This window comes from Sciurus carolinensis, chromosome 3 (assembly GCF_902686445.1).
Source record: "Sciurus carolinensis chromosome 3, mSciCar1.2, whole genome shotgun sequence".
Taxonomy (NCBI): domain Eukaryota; kingdom Metazoa; phylum Chordata; class Mammalia; order Rodentia; family Sciuridae; genus Sciurus; species Sciurus carolinensis.
In genome coordinates this window covers 53,043,282-53,058,764 of record NC_062215.1, presented here as the reverse complement: position 1 = coordinate 53,058,764, position 15,483 = coordinate 53,043,282, and the positions used below count along the sequence as shown (strand labels likewise).

At 47.2% G+C, this 15,483-nt stretch overlaps 2 pseudogenes; one reads left to right on the top strand and one right to left on the bottom strand.

Annotated features, from left to right (window-relative positions):
- Positions 1–11,002: 11,002 nt before the first annotated feature.
- LOC124979347 (olfactory receptor 1468-like) lies at positions 11,003–11,714 on the bottom strand (annotated as a pseudogene).
- Positions 11,715–11,807: 93 nt separating this feature from the next.
- Positions 11,808–15,139, top strand: LOC124979346 (heterogeneous nuclear ribonucleoprotein M-like; annotated as a pseudogene).
- Positions 15,140–15,483: the final 344 nt, after the last annotated feature.

Sequence of the window (15,483 nt, the reverse complement as noted above, 5' to 3'; positions counted from 1 at the left end):
GCCCTAGAGCTGTGGGCTCCCTCTACCCCTCAGCCATGAGCCCTCTCCTTCTGCTAGTCCTGATGCCAGGGGTTTCCCACCAAAGGACTTTGCCCAGTGTCCTTCACATTCCTCCAGGGGGTTGGACTCTAGCTGCTGCCTCCCAGAATGCAGAACTGGGGAGGGGGATATTAACCATAGGGTGGGGCTCCAGGGTGCAGCTCAGAGGCCCTGTTCTCTGGACTCTCCCTCCAGCCCTGACTGTGCCCCAGCAGCCCACCCTGAAGCTCAGGATCAGCTTGGGGTGGTCTGGGCAGGTGGGTGCCCCATGCACTTAGGAGAACTTGCTGTGGTGGTCTGGCACAGGGGGAGAAGGGAAGAAAGTGGGGAATCCAGGGGGTGACTGAGGAGAGCCTGGAAGTTTGGACACCACAGGCTGCTCATGGTCACCAGCTGTGCAGGGGACATGGACAGTGCCTCAGTGAAGGGCCCAGGATCAGCAGGACTCAGGAGTCCCAGTAGGGAAGCAGGCATGGGAGGAGGCCCTTTTGTATTCCTGGGACCCAAGTATCCGCAGTCCCTGCTGACTGGTTTGGGGTGTTTGCCAGCATCAGAAATAAGACATGACAAAATAAAAAGGAAAAATGAATTTAATCACAATTTGGCCAAATCGGAGGAAGAAGCTCACCTGCCTCAGTCCGTCCCATAGAAGCACTGCCATTTAAAGAACTGAAGCCTGGAGACACAGATATGTAAACCAGGGGGCCTGCTGGGAACTCAGTCAGTTCCCTCCAGCTCTGCATTCCTTCCTGGGACAGGACTATGGCCTGGCCAAAGCTTCCATCCTGGGCATGGGCAGTTTGGGAAATGCCAGGGACCGAGAACAAAGCAACCTGGAGCTTCTGATTTTAATTGGGCACCATCACAGTCCCCCATCTTGTCCTTCCCACAGTTTTGAGGGACTTGGGGCTCCCTGTCATCTGGCTATTTATTGCCCTGAGATTGGTGCTGAGATTCCCTCAAGGGCACCCAGAGCTTGTGAGTGAAAAGAGCCAACCCGCAAAGATGCCCTCCAGCTTCACCTAGTGGAGGGCATGGAAATCCTGCTCCGAAGCCTGGGCAAGGCCTATTTTGGGGAGGGTTGGCACTTGGCCAGGTTCATCTGACAATTCCCCTATCCCTGAATAACTTTTTCTGAAGACACCACTGATTGCCCACCAAGTGTTCTGGGCCCATGTGGCAGGGATGGACTTCTCCTGTCCCTTGTTCTGGTCTGGTCTCGTCAGAGAAGTGACAGACTGTTAAAGAGTCAGGGTCAAAAGACCCCCTTTTTTTAGGCAAATTTGAGCAACAAAGCAGGCGTAGAAAGAGTGGGTCATAGGTTATGGTTTTACCTGGAGTCCTGAAGCACCTGCCTGGGGTCTACCAGGTGCACCACTGGGTGGGTTTGCAGTGGTAGAGTGACCATGGGCAGCATCTGCTCTCCTGCCCAGGCCCAGACCCTGTCTGCATGGAGAACTTTGCTAGCTGAGCCCCCACACTCTCCTCTTTCACCCTTGGGCTACCTGTACCTCAGTGCTGTCCCAAAACCTGGACATATTCTCCAAAGGTAGAGCTAAGGGCTCTGGCATCTTCTCTGCTTCACGCCCCCCTTCAAATGTGTGGATCCTGCAGTTATACGTGGGTTTCCATCTGTGCTCAGGGGCAGGCTCCCAGGGGCTCCAGCTGTGGAGTAAATGAGGCATCAACCCAGTGACCAGGTGACCCTGGCTGCTAACTCAAACTAAGTGTCTTTGGATAAAAATTCTATCTGCAATTAAATTCCTTATTGTGTTAAAAACAGCACACATTGCTGTGGAAACCTTGGGGAAGGTGGAGAAGATCAGAGCAGGAGGAACCCATGGACTGCATGGTGTTGAACAGAGACCTTAGCCTCAACCCAGGCTGGCATCTCTGCAGTCTGTGAGCAGGGAGAGGGAAGCCAGCAGAAGCAGTAAAGCCTTGTGCATTCCACTGCTGAAGCTCACCTGGAAGGCACTTGGTGGGTGCCTCCACTCCACCTCTGACCAGGGCTGGACATGGCCCTCACATCCACTCCACTCCACTCCACTCGGCAGGGCTGAGCAAGGCCACAGTTGCAGAGGCCAGGGACATCTGCAGTCTGGATTTTCCATGCCTTTGCATCTGGAGAATGGCATATATTTCTATTTATCTTTCATTACAACCACTTCTTCCCTGCAGGGCCACAAGCACCTCTCAGGTCAGTGTCACTCCTCAAGCCATGTGGGTCAGATCCTTTTTTCTAGTTACGGTTTCCATCATTCTATCCCTTTCTTCAAAGGACTGGATCCATCAGGCCTGGTCAGGACCACAACGAGTAGCCACATGCCCAGCCAACGTAAAAAACTACCCCAGTCCCCACTGTCCTCGAAAGACTCAGGAGACTCCCAGGACCTACAAGAAGGTCACTCCAGATGAGACCTGGGAACTCATCCCAGTGTGCACAAGTCTTCGGCTGAGTGTGATCTCTGGGTTAAAACATCCAAAGGGCCCGGTGCAGTGGTCACAGCCGTAATGCCAGCTACTGGGAGGATGAGGCAGGAGGATCACACATTTGACGCCAGCCTGGATGACTCAGTGACATCCTGTGTGGAAATTAAAGAGAAAAAAAGTCTGGCAGAGTGCCCCTGGGTTCCATACTCGGTACCACCAATGAACAAATACATGTATGCTTTGCACACATCCATACAGTGATGTGCCAAGAGCCAGCATCAGGGCTGAGTATGATCTCACATGTGCCTGGGGAGGAAGTAGGTACCCAGCACCACCATGCCTGGCCCTGCTGCCTATCAGCTATAAGCTGAGCTTGGCTTCAGTGAGTCTAGGATGGGGTTGGTATTGGCATTTATCTTGACATTTGGCCTTGTCTTGCCCTAGCTCAGTCCTGGACTTGGCCTGAGCTTGGGTTTTAGTCTTGAGTAGACCCTTGGCCTTGTGTCCCCTCCTGGTCTATGCACACATGCTTCTATGTGCTCCTAGATTTAACTTAAATCTAGGTATGTCCAAGTCTCTGAATGAGCCCACCAACACATGCGGCACCCTCGGGAACAACTGCTTGGTAGATGGTGCCTGTCAGTTCACTGGAACACTCAGGCAGAATGGCCTTGCAGGCAACAGGACAGGACCCGGCTCCTGCTTGACCTGCTCCTGCCTGCATATTGACCTGGAGGGTGCTTGGAGGGTACCACTAGCAAAGTCACATCAACTCCCTGAGCATCCTGTGCCATTTGGAAACTGAGGTGATCACTGCTCCCCTACAGACTTGTGGCAGAAGGTCCATGACATCAGGTGTGTCTTGCATCCTATCAGATTCAGGGCAGAAAAGGTGCCCTCAACAAATACAAGCACTGTCCTTCCTGGACTTAGCACCAGGATAGAGCTGGGAGCTTCTCCTGCTCTTGCCCATTGTGAGTGCCCTCAAGTTGGTGCTCACACTGGTGGCCTCCCCTCCCACTGCCCTGCAGCTCCTGCCCCGACACCCATCACTTGCTCTTTGCTCCTCTTCTCCCTCTCTCCCCTTCCAAATTCCAAGACTTGTCTCCCACTGCAGCCTTGAGAACCCCCCAAAAGAGCCTCAGTTCCAACTCCTGGGTGGGTCCTTGGGCAGACGCCAGTCCTGCAGCTCAGGGAGGGCCCAGCCTGGCTAGGAGTGTGATGGTGCTGGCTCTGTGGCCATGCTCTCCTTGAGGTTGGCACACAGGCCTGGCCAACTGCAGAGGGATGGAGCTTTGCCAAAGACTGCTGTAGGGCTGCTGGGAGAGTGGCACAGGGAGTGGCAGGTAGCAGAGCAGGGCTCTCCAGGTACAGGGCAAGTGGTCAAAGCAAAGCCCCCTGTGGGAAGGACTGTTGTCTAGTGTCTAGCAGACAAATTGACATTCCCTGAAGACCCAGCTAATGAACACACAGAGTATTCCACGAACACATATCTGTGGATAAATGCACACTCCACTGCAGTCAAAACTTCAGAACCAGTAATGTGCAGAGCCAGGGGCACCTCGGCCTGAATCCATCCAACAGGTGGGTCTGTTCCTGCTTGCCCCCCGTGGCCTGCTCTGCAGCTGCACCACAGGCCTGTGCACTCTGTCCAGCTTCTGGGCTCCTTCATCTTCACTTTTCATCACACAAGTGTTTCCTCCCTTGGTCTGAAAGAAAATTTCCATATCATATTGCTCTGCACATTTCATGGGCCCAACCTGCCTTACTGGATAAACACCATTCTCCTGCCCCTTTGAAGTGCTTTTTTAAGTGGTCAAGGGAGCAGAGTTTCTTCTGATTGCTCCATCTGCATCACTGAGCCCGAGGAATGCCAGCTTGAGGCTGGGTTTTGCTTTCCAATTTCTTCCTACTGGCTTGTTGGGCACGTAGTGTATTTGGAAATGTCCATTTCAACTCATCCTCACTGGCACTTGGTATTTTCATTTTAAGAAAGGTCTTCTCCAATCAGGAGGTTGAAGTCTGACCTTCCCGCTTGGTTTTTATTTGTGTTCCCAAGTACCATGTCCTAAGGTCTCACAAGGGTGGGCGGGTTTGCCCAACCCCTTAGTTTTCAGTGCATACCTTTTCTACTGAAAGTCCCACTGACTGCTCTGAACGAAGGTAAGTATGATTTCCTTAAACTCTTGACTTCAGGTTCAAGGACCCGTGCAGAGACCAAACCCAGCTCACACAATAGGTTTGGTTTATTCAAGAGGATTGCAGGGAGGGAGGCTCCAGAAGAAAAGTAATGTGGAGAGGACAGAGGGCCAGGAGGAGTCTGGGGAGGAGAGCAGCCCTGGATGCTGGAGGGGAGCAAGGGAGGCAGCTAGGTGGGATAAGCCTCCACAGTTGGGCTATAGGACAAATGGGCCTGTGGCCCCAATCCCTGCCAGATCTGCTGCACCCTCCTCAGTGCCATGTACACGTGTCCATGTGGGTGGGAATGTGTGCATAAGCCATGCGTGGCCCTGAGCAGGGCTCACTCTTCCACCTGTCATCCCTGCCTAAGCTGCAAGGACTCAGAAACTGAGGCTCCTGTGCCCTGCTCTTTTGTGAATCTCTACCAATTCTGGCTATCACCCATGCTCAGGACACACCTGACATGATCTGAGTCATGCTCAAATGCAAACACGGTGCTCTACTCCAGGTCCTTTTCTGACCATGCACAGCTCCAGTTGCACGAGGCATCTACAACACTGAAATGGGCAACGGCCACGTTTGTAAGCTGGTTTGTTGTTTTGTGCACTGTCTCAACTTAATGAAGGGATGGAGAAAGGTTATGCAGGAATGTTTATGTACGTAACTATTCCATTTTGAATAGCTACAAAACTACACTTCCAGTACTCGACACTAGCATCATTCCACCAAGAACACCTACTTGTTCTGCACAAAGGAACACACTACACACAAATGTTCTGCTTACTTCATTTTTCTTATTTATAAATGAAATGATCAATCAACATTGTCAGAACTATAATCAACTATCAGCCAGTAAACACTGTCAGCAAATTCTCTGTTGAACCAGACATCACTGAAGCATTTACTAAAAGCCTGATCTTGTCCATGGTGGTTCCGTGGCAACTGTCAGCTGGCTACAGACACAAGAGTCCTGCGGAAACTGAAGCATTCAGAGAGAGGCACTTAGAGTGTGGAATCCACAATTGACAGAGGTGCATTTTAAGATCATTTTAAAGCACATGTCACACATCCTCTGTACCAGCAGAGTTAATAATGAGTGCACAAGTGCTCTTCAGAAAGCCCGTGGACCAACATCTGCTGGAACCCCAGGTAGGTTGCAGGGTGAGGGCCACTAGGGGCCTCTGAAGTAGTTGTCAGAGGGCATGGCGCACCACTGGGTGAGGCCCAGGACCCAAGCAGGGCCAAGGCCCATCCCACTCAGATCCTTTCCCCCCACACAAGCTATGCCTGGAGCTTCTGTTTATCTCCTCAAAGCTGCTCCTCTCACCGTGTACGGAGCTGAACATGATGGGTATGACCCCAAAATGCTGGGACTAAAGATGGGGAAGAAGAAGCCACACTCAATACCCATGCTGGGTAAGAGAGTCCAGGTGACAGAGGAGGCAGACCATTAGGCTGACATTGGCAATCACTGGAGAGAATGAGAGCTGAGCAATGACAAGAGAGCCTGGGAGGAGGACAGAGCCCCTGATCCCAGTCTTTCCCAGGAAGAACCACGGCCTGTGCAGAAAGCAGCTCAGGGGTGGGTTTAGGAAATCTCTGCCTCAGGGCTTCTGAACCTCAGGACAGCCAGCTCTGGCACAGTGTGGAAAGGCACCCTGCAGAAAGTCTGTCAGCAGTCGCAGATCTACCCACTGAATGAGCATAAAGAATAACCCAGGCAGGGCAACCAAATGTCTTCATGAATGATCATAAGCTGGGGAGATGAAGGACCACCACAGGTTTAGAGCACTCATGTACCACACGAGAGGCAGCCAAGAAATTCAAACTTCTAGCATCTTAAGAGCCCAAAAGAAACCACACAACAAGCTCTACAAGGGACAGTTGAGAAAGGAAATACTCAACAACAAAGATCAGGGAACTGGAGGAAAAACATCCACCATATTCTTATGAAGAAGTAACACTGGAGAGAGGGTGGTGCTCACCAGTAGATGACCAAGGACAAAATGCAATGAAGACAGTCTCGGGGAAGGCTGTAGGACTCAGAGGAACCTGAGCACTGCTGAGAAAAGGGGCACACACCCAGAGGACCCAGAGGAGCCGAGCACTGGTGGGCAAAGGGCGCTCACCCTCAGGAACCAAAAGACACTGAGCACTGCTGGGCAATGGACACTCACCCAGAGGACACTGAGAGACTGTGTGCTGGAGAAGAAGGGGTGCTCACCCTTAGGTTTAGAGTATGTGGAATATTTTGGAAAATATCCCTCAGTGCAATAATGTCTCAGGTACCTCACTGATGATGGGACAGTGGTGATTTCTCAAAGGTTTCAGGAAGTCCTCTATGATGGTGGGAAACTCTTCTTTGCCACTTTTCCCACTGTCCTCTCAAGGTGGGAATTGCTTCTGATTCAAAGGTCCCAGAGGGTCTTTACGTGGAGCAAAGATTGTAGTGCCAAGTCATGGAAGATCCAAACAACAGCTGGAAGTCTGGCTGTCATCCACTGGTCACAGGGACCTCAGAAATCCTAGGCATGTTTCAATCATCCATAACAATAGCCACATGAGCAAGGGTGTGGAAAAGATAGATAATGGGGAATGGATCAAGGTCGTCAGTGCTCTCGGAATTGAGATCCACTAATAATTTCCTTGTGGATTCAGGCTCTGTTGAGAAGCCTGTCTGAATGGCTGCATCAAAGGCCAAGCAAGGGATTTGGAAATTGGCACTATCCAGATTTCTCCAAATTTCCTCAGTAGTGTTGATGTGGACAGTCTCTTAAAGCCAAAGAACTTGCCCTTGCATTGGAGGGAAGGCACTCACTCACAGTTCTTTAAATGGGCCCGTGGCATAGGGCTCTGAGGAGACTAAGCACTGGGGTGAGGGGTGCTCACCCAGAGAACTCAGAGAATCCAAAGCAGTGGTGGGCCAGAGGTGCTCAGCAATAGGACCCAGAGGAAGCTGAGCACTGGTGAGGGAGGGGACCACCCACAGGCCCCAGAGGAGACTGAGCACTGCTGGGTGAGGTGCTCTTACCTGCAGGCCACAGTGCAGGATAAACAATAGGGAGGGGCCCTCACAAAGAGGACCTTGAGGAAACAGTGGTGGGAGTGAGGTACACACACAAAGGACAGTGAGGACACTAGGGAATGGAGGAACCAGGCAGACCCAACACTGTTGGGGGAGGGGCACTCATTCACAGAAGCTAAGGATGACTGAGCCCCGGTGGGGGCCAGGAGTGCTCAGCCTCAACACTCAGGGGTGTCTGAGCACTGGTGGGTGAGGGGCGCCCCATAGGACCCAGAGAAGACTGAGCACTGGTGGGAGAGAGGAGCCCACCCACAGGACTCAGAGTCCTTGGAACCTTGTGGAGACTCCTCAGACCCATGTGTCAATTGCCTCAGTGATGATGGACAGTGGTGCTTTTTCACAGATCTCAGGAGGTCCTCCATAACGGTGGGAAATTGTCCTTTGCCACATTTCACACTGTCCTGTTAAGGTGAGAATTGTTCCTGATCCAAATATCCCAAGGTGTTTTTTCCCTGGAGAAAAGGTAACGCTCAGTGGCAAGTCACAGAAGATCCCGACAAGAGTTGGAAATCTGGCTATCATCCATTGGTCACAGGGACCTCGGCAATCCTGGGCATGTTTCAATCATGCCTGAGAGCACAGCCACTTGAGCCAAAAGGTGTGGAAATGGTGACTAATGAGTGATGGATCCAGGTCCTCAGTGCTGTTTGTATTGAGATCCACTAACGATGGTCTTGTGGTTGCAGGCCCTGTTGAGAAGCCTGTCTCTATACCTACACAAAAGGCCAAGCAAGGTTATTGGAAAGAAGAGCTATCCAGATTTCTCCAAGTTTCCTCAGTAGTGTTGATATGGACAGTCTTCTAAGGCCAAAGATTGTCCTTGCATGGGAGGGAAAGGCACTCACCCACACAGTTAAGCCTTAAATGAGCCAGGTGGTATAAGGCTCAGAGGAGACGAAGCACCGGAGGGCGAGGGGCACTCACCCACAGAACCCAGAGGAGACTGAACACTGATAAGCGAAGGGCATTTACCCTAATGACCCCAAGGAGACTGAGCACTGCTGGGTGAGGGGTGCTCACCCACAGGTTGCAGAGGAATCTGATCAATAATGGGCAGGGGAAGATCACCCAGAGATCCTGTGGAGACTGGGCACTTGTGAGCAATGTGCACTCACCCACAGGACCTAGAGAAGACTGAGCACTGGTGGGCAATGCTCACTCCTCCACAAGACCCAGAGGGACTGAGAAATTATTGAAATTCATGGTAAACTCACAAGGTACACTTTTTAATTTTCACACATATAAGCTTGTAAAATAAGAACTTTTTAATAAAGTTTCTTAAACAAGTATATTTCCTTAGTTTTCTTTTCAACCTGCATATTACCATAATGAAAGCATTTGTTGGATAAAATTACAAAAAAGTACATTGTTTAAGGATTTTTGTTTCTATGATTATAAGTAAAGATAATTATGAAGTAGAAAAATTACTAAGTTATCTTTGTATATGATTTGAAAGTATCTCAAAAATACTAGAGACTCATGTAGATGACATTGATTGGGAATTAATTTATTTCTCCCCATCACCGGATTACTCCTGAAATTAGTAACTAAGGTGTAAGAATTAAAGACAATCCAAAATTATCCTGAAACTTTCAAAAATGTTCATCAATATGCTTGAAGCTTCTGCTTGTTCAAAGACATAGTGCAGATTATGTGCTGATTGGCATCTGTTTCTCTTGAAAAGAATGGAGAGAAAAATGGCAGACATATAAAGCCTCATATTGAGGAGTAAGGACTGGAGGTAATGGTAAGATATGGGCCGAATTAAGAACACTATTACCTGTGTCTCTTGTCACCAGCATTTGAAAATGAAGATTCTAGAAGATTAAGTGGAATGTGGCATCACCAATCTAAGGAAACAGCAGCAAGCACATTGCTCTCTATTTGGCAATCTCCCTATCCTGTAACTTAGTACAGGGTATATAAGGTGATGGTCCAGTGTGATTCTTTTCCATGTGGCTGAGAACAATAATCCTTCTTGTGAACACATACCCATAATTACACAAACATACACAGTTTATTAGGCAACTATTTGGAAGGTGATGTGTTCAAAAAATGGAATGTAGGACAAACAATGTATGTGGAAGTTAATAAAGAGGTCAACTTTGTGTGTGTCAGAAAGTATCAAGTGAAGATATCTATTGAAAAATCAGGATAAAAACTAGGATGTGCTGCAGAGATGTGGAGGTCAGTGACAGGAGAAGTTGAAATGACAAATTTGGTTGTCATCACTTGCAGGTGACAAAAGAAGCTAATGACCAAGAATGGAAATCTAGACAACGACACAAGCAGCTCGCATCGAAAAAACCTAAGCTACAAATTCTATTTCTGAGGTCTGCAGTCTTAAACAGGCTCAGTACTGACACACAGTGGACCACTGGCATGTTCAAATTCCACATTCTTCAATCTTTGACATCACAATAAGATTCCCTTTCCTTCATGGAATCATCAGAGGAGTTAAATAAGATCATGGATATAAAGTTTATTGATAACTTGAAAAACCAAGGAGGGAAAGGTGATCCTTAAAGAGCCAGGTTAAAAGCAGACTCTGGCCTCCTTGACCATGTTTGAGGAAACAACACTTAGGGCCCCAAGAGGACTTAGTTTCCAGAAAATACAAACTAAACTGCTATAAGAAAGCAAATACAGTGAGCATTTAAATACACATCAAGTCAAAAGGAAGGGAAATGCATACGTGAGAAGAAAAAAAAAAGAAGGAAAAAAGGTTATGAGAATGATGTGAACACTTGCTCAAAAACAGATTTCTATTTAGGAATGAAAAGTTCAATTTACAAGAGCGACTGTTGACCTGACCTGAGTTGTTTGAATCTTAGCACTGACCTAGGAGAACAAGCATTTAAAGTCAAGTTTTGGTTTTCAAAAACACATGATAAATTAGTTGTTTAAGATCTTCAGACAGAAATTTAAATTAAATGATTTAAATTATGCCTTCCAGGGTCAGCTAGAATTAACAAACAGGAAACCTTCCCACCAGGTCACTGAGAACACATTTTACATCAGTTACACACCTCTGTTTCAGTTCTTATTTATTGGAAAATCATTTCACTTGATCAGAAACATGGAAACAAAAATCTGCAATAAGATTCAAATATCAAACAATATTTATACTGAACAAAATCTGTACATATTTCAAGGGTTACCATGATACAGAGAATAAAACTGTCTTCTTACAAAAGACTCTTCTCAGGGCTCCCTTCATGTCTCTGTTCCTCAGATTGCAGGTGCAAGAGCTCAGCATGCGAGTTACCACATCACAGCCTTAATAGATCTGTTAGCTGATGAACATAAATATAGACCAATAATGGTCCCACACCATAGTGACACACCACAGAGAGGTGGGAGCCACAGGTGAGAAGGCCTTGTGAAAACCACAAGAAGAAGGAACCTTGAATATATGGAGGAGAAAATTAACGCAAAGGACAGGATGATTAGTAGGAATAGAATGACAATAATGAGTCCTCCCATGATAAATGTCATCAACTCATTGACATGAGTGTCAGAGCAGACCAGCTTCAGCAAAGCAGAGATGTCACAGAAAAAATGTGGGATCATGCTGTCTGAACAGAAAGATAATCTGGCCAGGAGCAGAGTGTGCAACATGGAAGGGAGCACGGTCAGCACCCACGACAGCACCACCAGGGAGAGAGAGCGCTCAGGGCTCATGACAGCAGTGCAGGGAAAAGCAGATGGTCACATAGTGGTCATAAGCCATGGCCACAAGGAGAAAGATCTTGAAGTTTCCAAAAAGCAGGAGGAAGTACATTTGAATCCGGCAGCCTTCAAAGGGAGTGGATGAAACTTAACTCTGCTTTTTCTGTAGCAATTTGGACACTGTGACAGAGGAAAAGCAGAAGTCAGAAAAAGACAAGATGCTGAGAACAAATAAATGGTTGTGTGGAGACAGGAGTCCAGGTGAATGAGAATGACGATGAAGAGGTGCCTCAGGATGTGGCATGGCCAGGAACAGAGCACAGAACAGGTTTTGGTGCTCTGACTGGATGGGCAGACCCAGGAAGAGGAACTCTTGAGAATTTGGTTTCTTCCTGTCATGCTCTATCTCCAGTATCTTTATGGGAAAGTAAGAGAATCCCTTAACAAGCCAAAGAAATGAACACTCTTCTATTATCATACTTTGTCTGATACTTGTTCTATAATAAATGATCTCATTTTCTTTACAATAATTGGAAGCATTAAAGCCCAAAGTCTGTTCTCTGTATAATCATTGGTGTCTCTTTTTATTAATCTCCCTGTAACATGTTTGAATATTCCATCCTTTCCTAACACTCTTATATACTAGCTTCTGAGACAAAATGCATTCATACCTGCCTGGCTGGTAATCCCAGGGAAACATAACTGCTCTTGTTCCATCTGTATCTTATATGCTGATTTTCCTCAAGGAATTTTTATGTGCTATACTCTTATAAATCTATGCACACCCCCAAGAAAAACTCATCCACTCCAATGTCGAGATCAGCATTTAAAACTCACATGTAGGGGCTGGGGACTGAGTACAGGGATACAGTGCTTCTCTAATATACACAAGACTCTGGGTTTGACCCCAGCACTCCAAAAAATAAATTATAATATAAAATAAAAATCAGTAAGTAATCTACAAATCTCTGTGTCCCATAACTATTATCTTCCCTTCAGTGAATCATTGGCTCCTTAAGCTGAACCACCTTAGGTCCCTATCCAAATGCATCAGATTGCATTGCCTCGGTACCACCCTCCTCCTCATTTACTCTCTCACATTTCAAAAACGAATGCAGCATCAGACCTGAAGTCTCTGAATTGTTTCATTCATTCTTTTACCTTACCATCAACTCCAGCATACTATGTCATGTATATTCTAAGCTTTGTTCTCCTGCTACTTCATCCGCTCCCGATCACAATGTCACATTCCTAGTCCAAGGTGGCATCTTATCTGTTCTACACCTTTGAACAGTCTTTCAAGTAATGTCCCTCTTTCTATGCCTCAATACCCTTCACCTTCAATATGCTTCATTCACATAGTAATAGTCTGAAATAATAGAAATCTGATTAACCCTCTCCTGATGAGTGCTTCAGAGGATTGGCATTGCTTTTAAGATAACATTCCTTTTAAGGGCATGTTGCTTTATCACCTGACATGCATCTACTTCCACTGTCTCATCTGTCTGCACAGGGACACTTGCAATCCACTCTGCAGCAATGCTAGACTTACTAGCATCTCATACTCGCTGTTCCTCCTGCCTATCACTTTGTCCATCTGCTCCCTCTTCACCTGGCTTACCCACAATTACTTTCAGGCATATTACATGACACTTGCTAAGCTACAACTCCCTTGGGTCCACACACTACGTGAGTCCTGCAGCAGTTTCCACGTAATCTTGTTCTGATGTAATATGGCTCATGTCCTGATCACAGATTGAGAGCTGACTTCTCACCAGGTTGTGAACTTCATGCAGGAAAGGCCATGTCTGCCTCATGCCTGCAGCAGGGCAGGGCCTGGCATGGAGCCTGATGTGGCCAATGCTTCATCAATATTTGTTGGCTGTCCTTCAGGATGAGACCTATCCCTTCAACTTTAAGGAAGTCAACTCCCCTTAAATAGAATAATTGCTACTTTTATCCTCCCAGAATACAAACTCTTTGGACCTCACCACCTAGCACCAAAATTTGTCACTACATTTCCAACTTTTCAGATGTAGCCTTTCTGTTCATGGAAAATACTAGGGGACATCAGATGCCCTGCCCTTTTCAGCAATACTGATGCCAATGAAGCATTCTTATGCTTTAATACACAGGATGCCATCAAATCAATGGGATTAAAATAAATATGAGAGCATTATGTAAATTATTGTAAAAGAGGAAAGAACCCTAAGTTTTAAAGCTCTCCCTTGAGTTCCTCCTCGGATATCTATACCATATGTGATGGCTAATTTTACGTGTCAACTTTGCCACGTCCTGAGGCCAAGTTTTCATCAAATATGACTTCTACATTGCCATAAAGATATTTTGTAACGTGATTAATATTTAACTCAACAGACTTTAACAAAAGAAAATTACCCTGTATGTGATAAGCCTTGTATCATCAGTGGAAAAATTAGAGGAAAGACAGACAGACTTTATTCTCCTGATCAAGAATTTGTCCCCAGTCAACTATATCTATGTTTAACGGCCAAATGCTACTTGATAGACCAATGCTCATCAAAATGGATGAGAGGGCCTTACCAAAGGGAGATTTTTTTCCCTCCTGAATGTCCACAGCAACGTCCCTGTGGACTTGGTGGTACTGGCATGGGGTTAGCACCAGGAGGGCAGCCTACTGATGCCTACACAGGGTCTGTAGGCAGGGAGGGACCCCTTGGTGGTGGTATGGAAAACACAGGACTATTTGGATCTGGGATGAACATGGACCAAATAAATGAACTCCTAAGTAATGCACTGAAGAGAAGAGAGATCACTGCAAAGCAAGGAGGAGGTGGAGGTGGAGGCAGCATCCCTGGGATGGAAAGGGACACTGACTGCATTGAGGGTGCTGGCATGGAGCTCATGGGTGCAACCTGGACCATGGAATGAATCAAGTGGGCTGGGAGATCCAGTGCATGGGCCTGGTATGGACACATGGGCTCTGGCATCGAGCATATGGGTCAAAGGGCCTTGACCACATGGTCCCCAGCATCGAGCGCATGGGCCAGACCATGGAGCGTGTTGGCTCTGCGGTTGAGCACATGGGTGCCAGCGTGGGTTTCAGTGTGAAGTGCATGGCTGTTCCCATCGACCATGTGGGCCAAACAATTGAGTGCATGGGCCCAACCATGGAGCACATGGGCCCCGTGATAGATCACATGTCCACCAGCCTACAGTGAATGGGAGTCAACAACCTGGAGCAGATGGGCCTGGAGCACATGGGAGTCAACCGTCTTGAGCGCATGGGCCTGGAGAGAATGGGCGCCAACATCCTTGAGCACCCATTGGACCTTGGGTCCAATCGTGGGTCCAGCCCTGGGAGCTGACATTGACCGTACTGTTCTGGCCATGGGGGGTGGTTACGGTGCCAGCTTCGACTGCACCATTGAAATGGAACATGTCAACTTTGGAGGAAGATTATGGATTCCTTTGGCAGAGCTAGAGGCCATGCTTCTGGGTGAACAGAAAGGCCTGCCAGATACTTGTGAGCAATCTCCCATTTGATTTTACATGGAATATGCTAAAGGACAAATTCAAAGAATGTAGCCACGTGCTCCGTGACAACATCAAATGGAGAATGGGAAGTCCAAGGGGTGCAATGTGGTTAAGTTTGAGTCGCCAGACGTGGCTGAGGGAGCCTGCTGGATGATGAATGGCATGAAGCTCAGTGGCGGAGAGACTGATGTTCAAATTCATAGAAACGCTTAAGCAGTTGCCTTTTTTAAGACACCATAGTACCAGACTTCTGAATTTGTATTTTCTTTTGTTAACCATTTGAATCTGTTAGCTAGGTATATAAAGATGTTTAAAAAATTTAGCTGCTTTTTGGGGTAATTTGAATTACTTTTTTAATGACATGGGTTCCACTTGACTGTTTGCATTGAGATTGTGATATGCACAATTTTTTTGTAGTTGTGGCATCTTGTTGACATTGAATATGAGTTTGATAATAAATACCAGTTCCTGAAAAAATAAAAAGAATTTGATCCCCAAAAGACTTTCCTCCCCTGAAGAATTCTGCCTCCAGAATGCTCTGCATTCAAAAGTGTAAC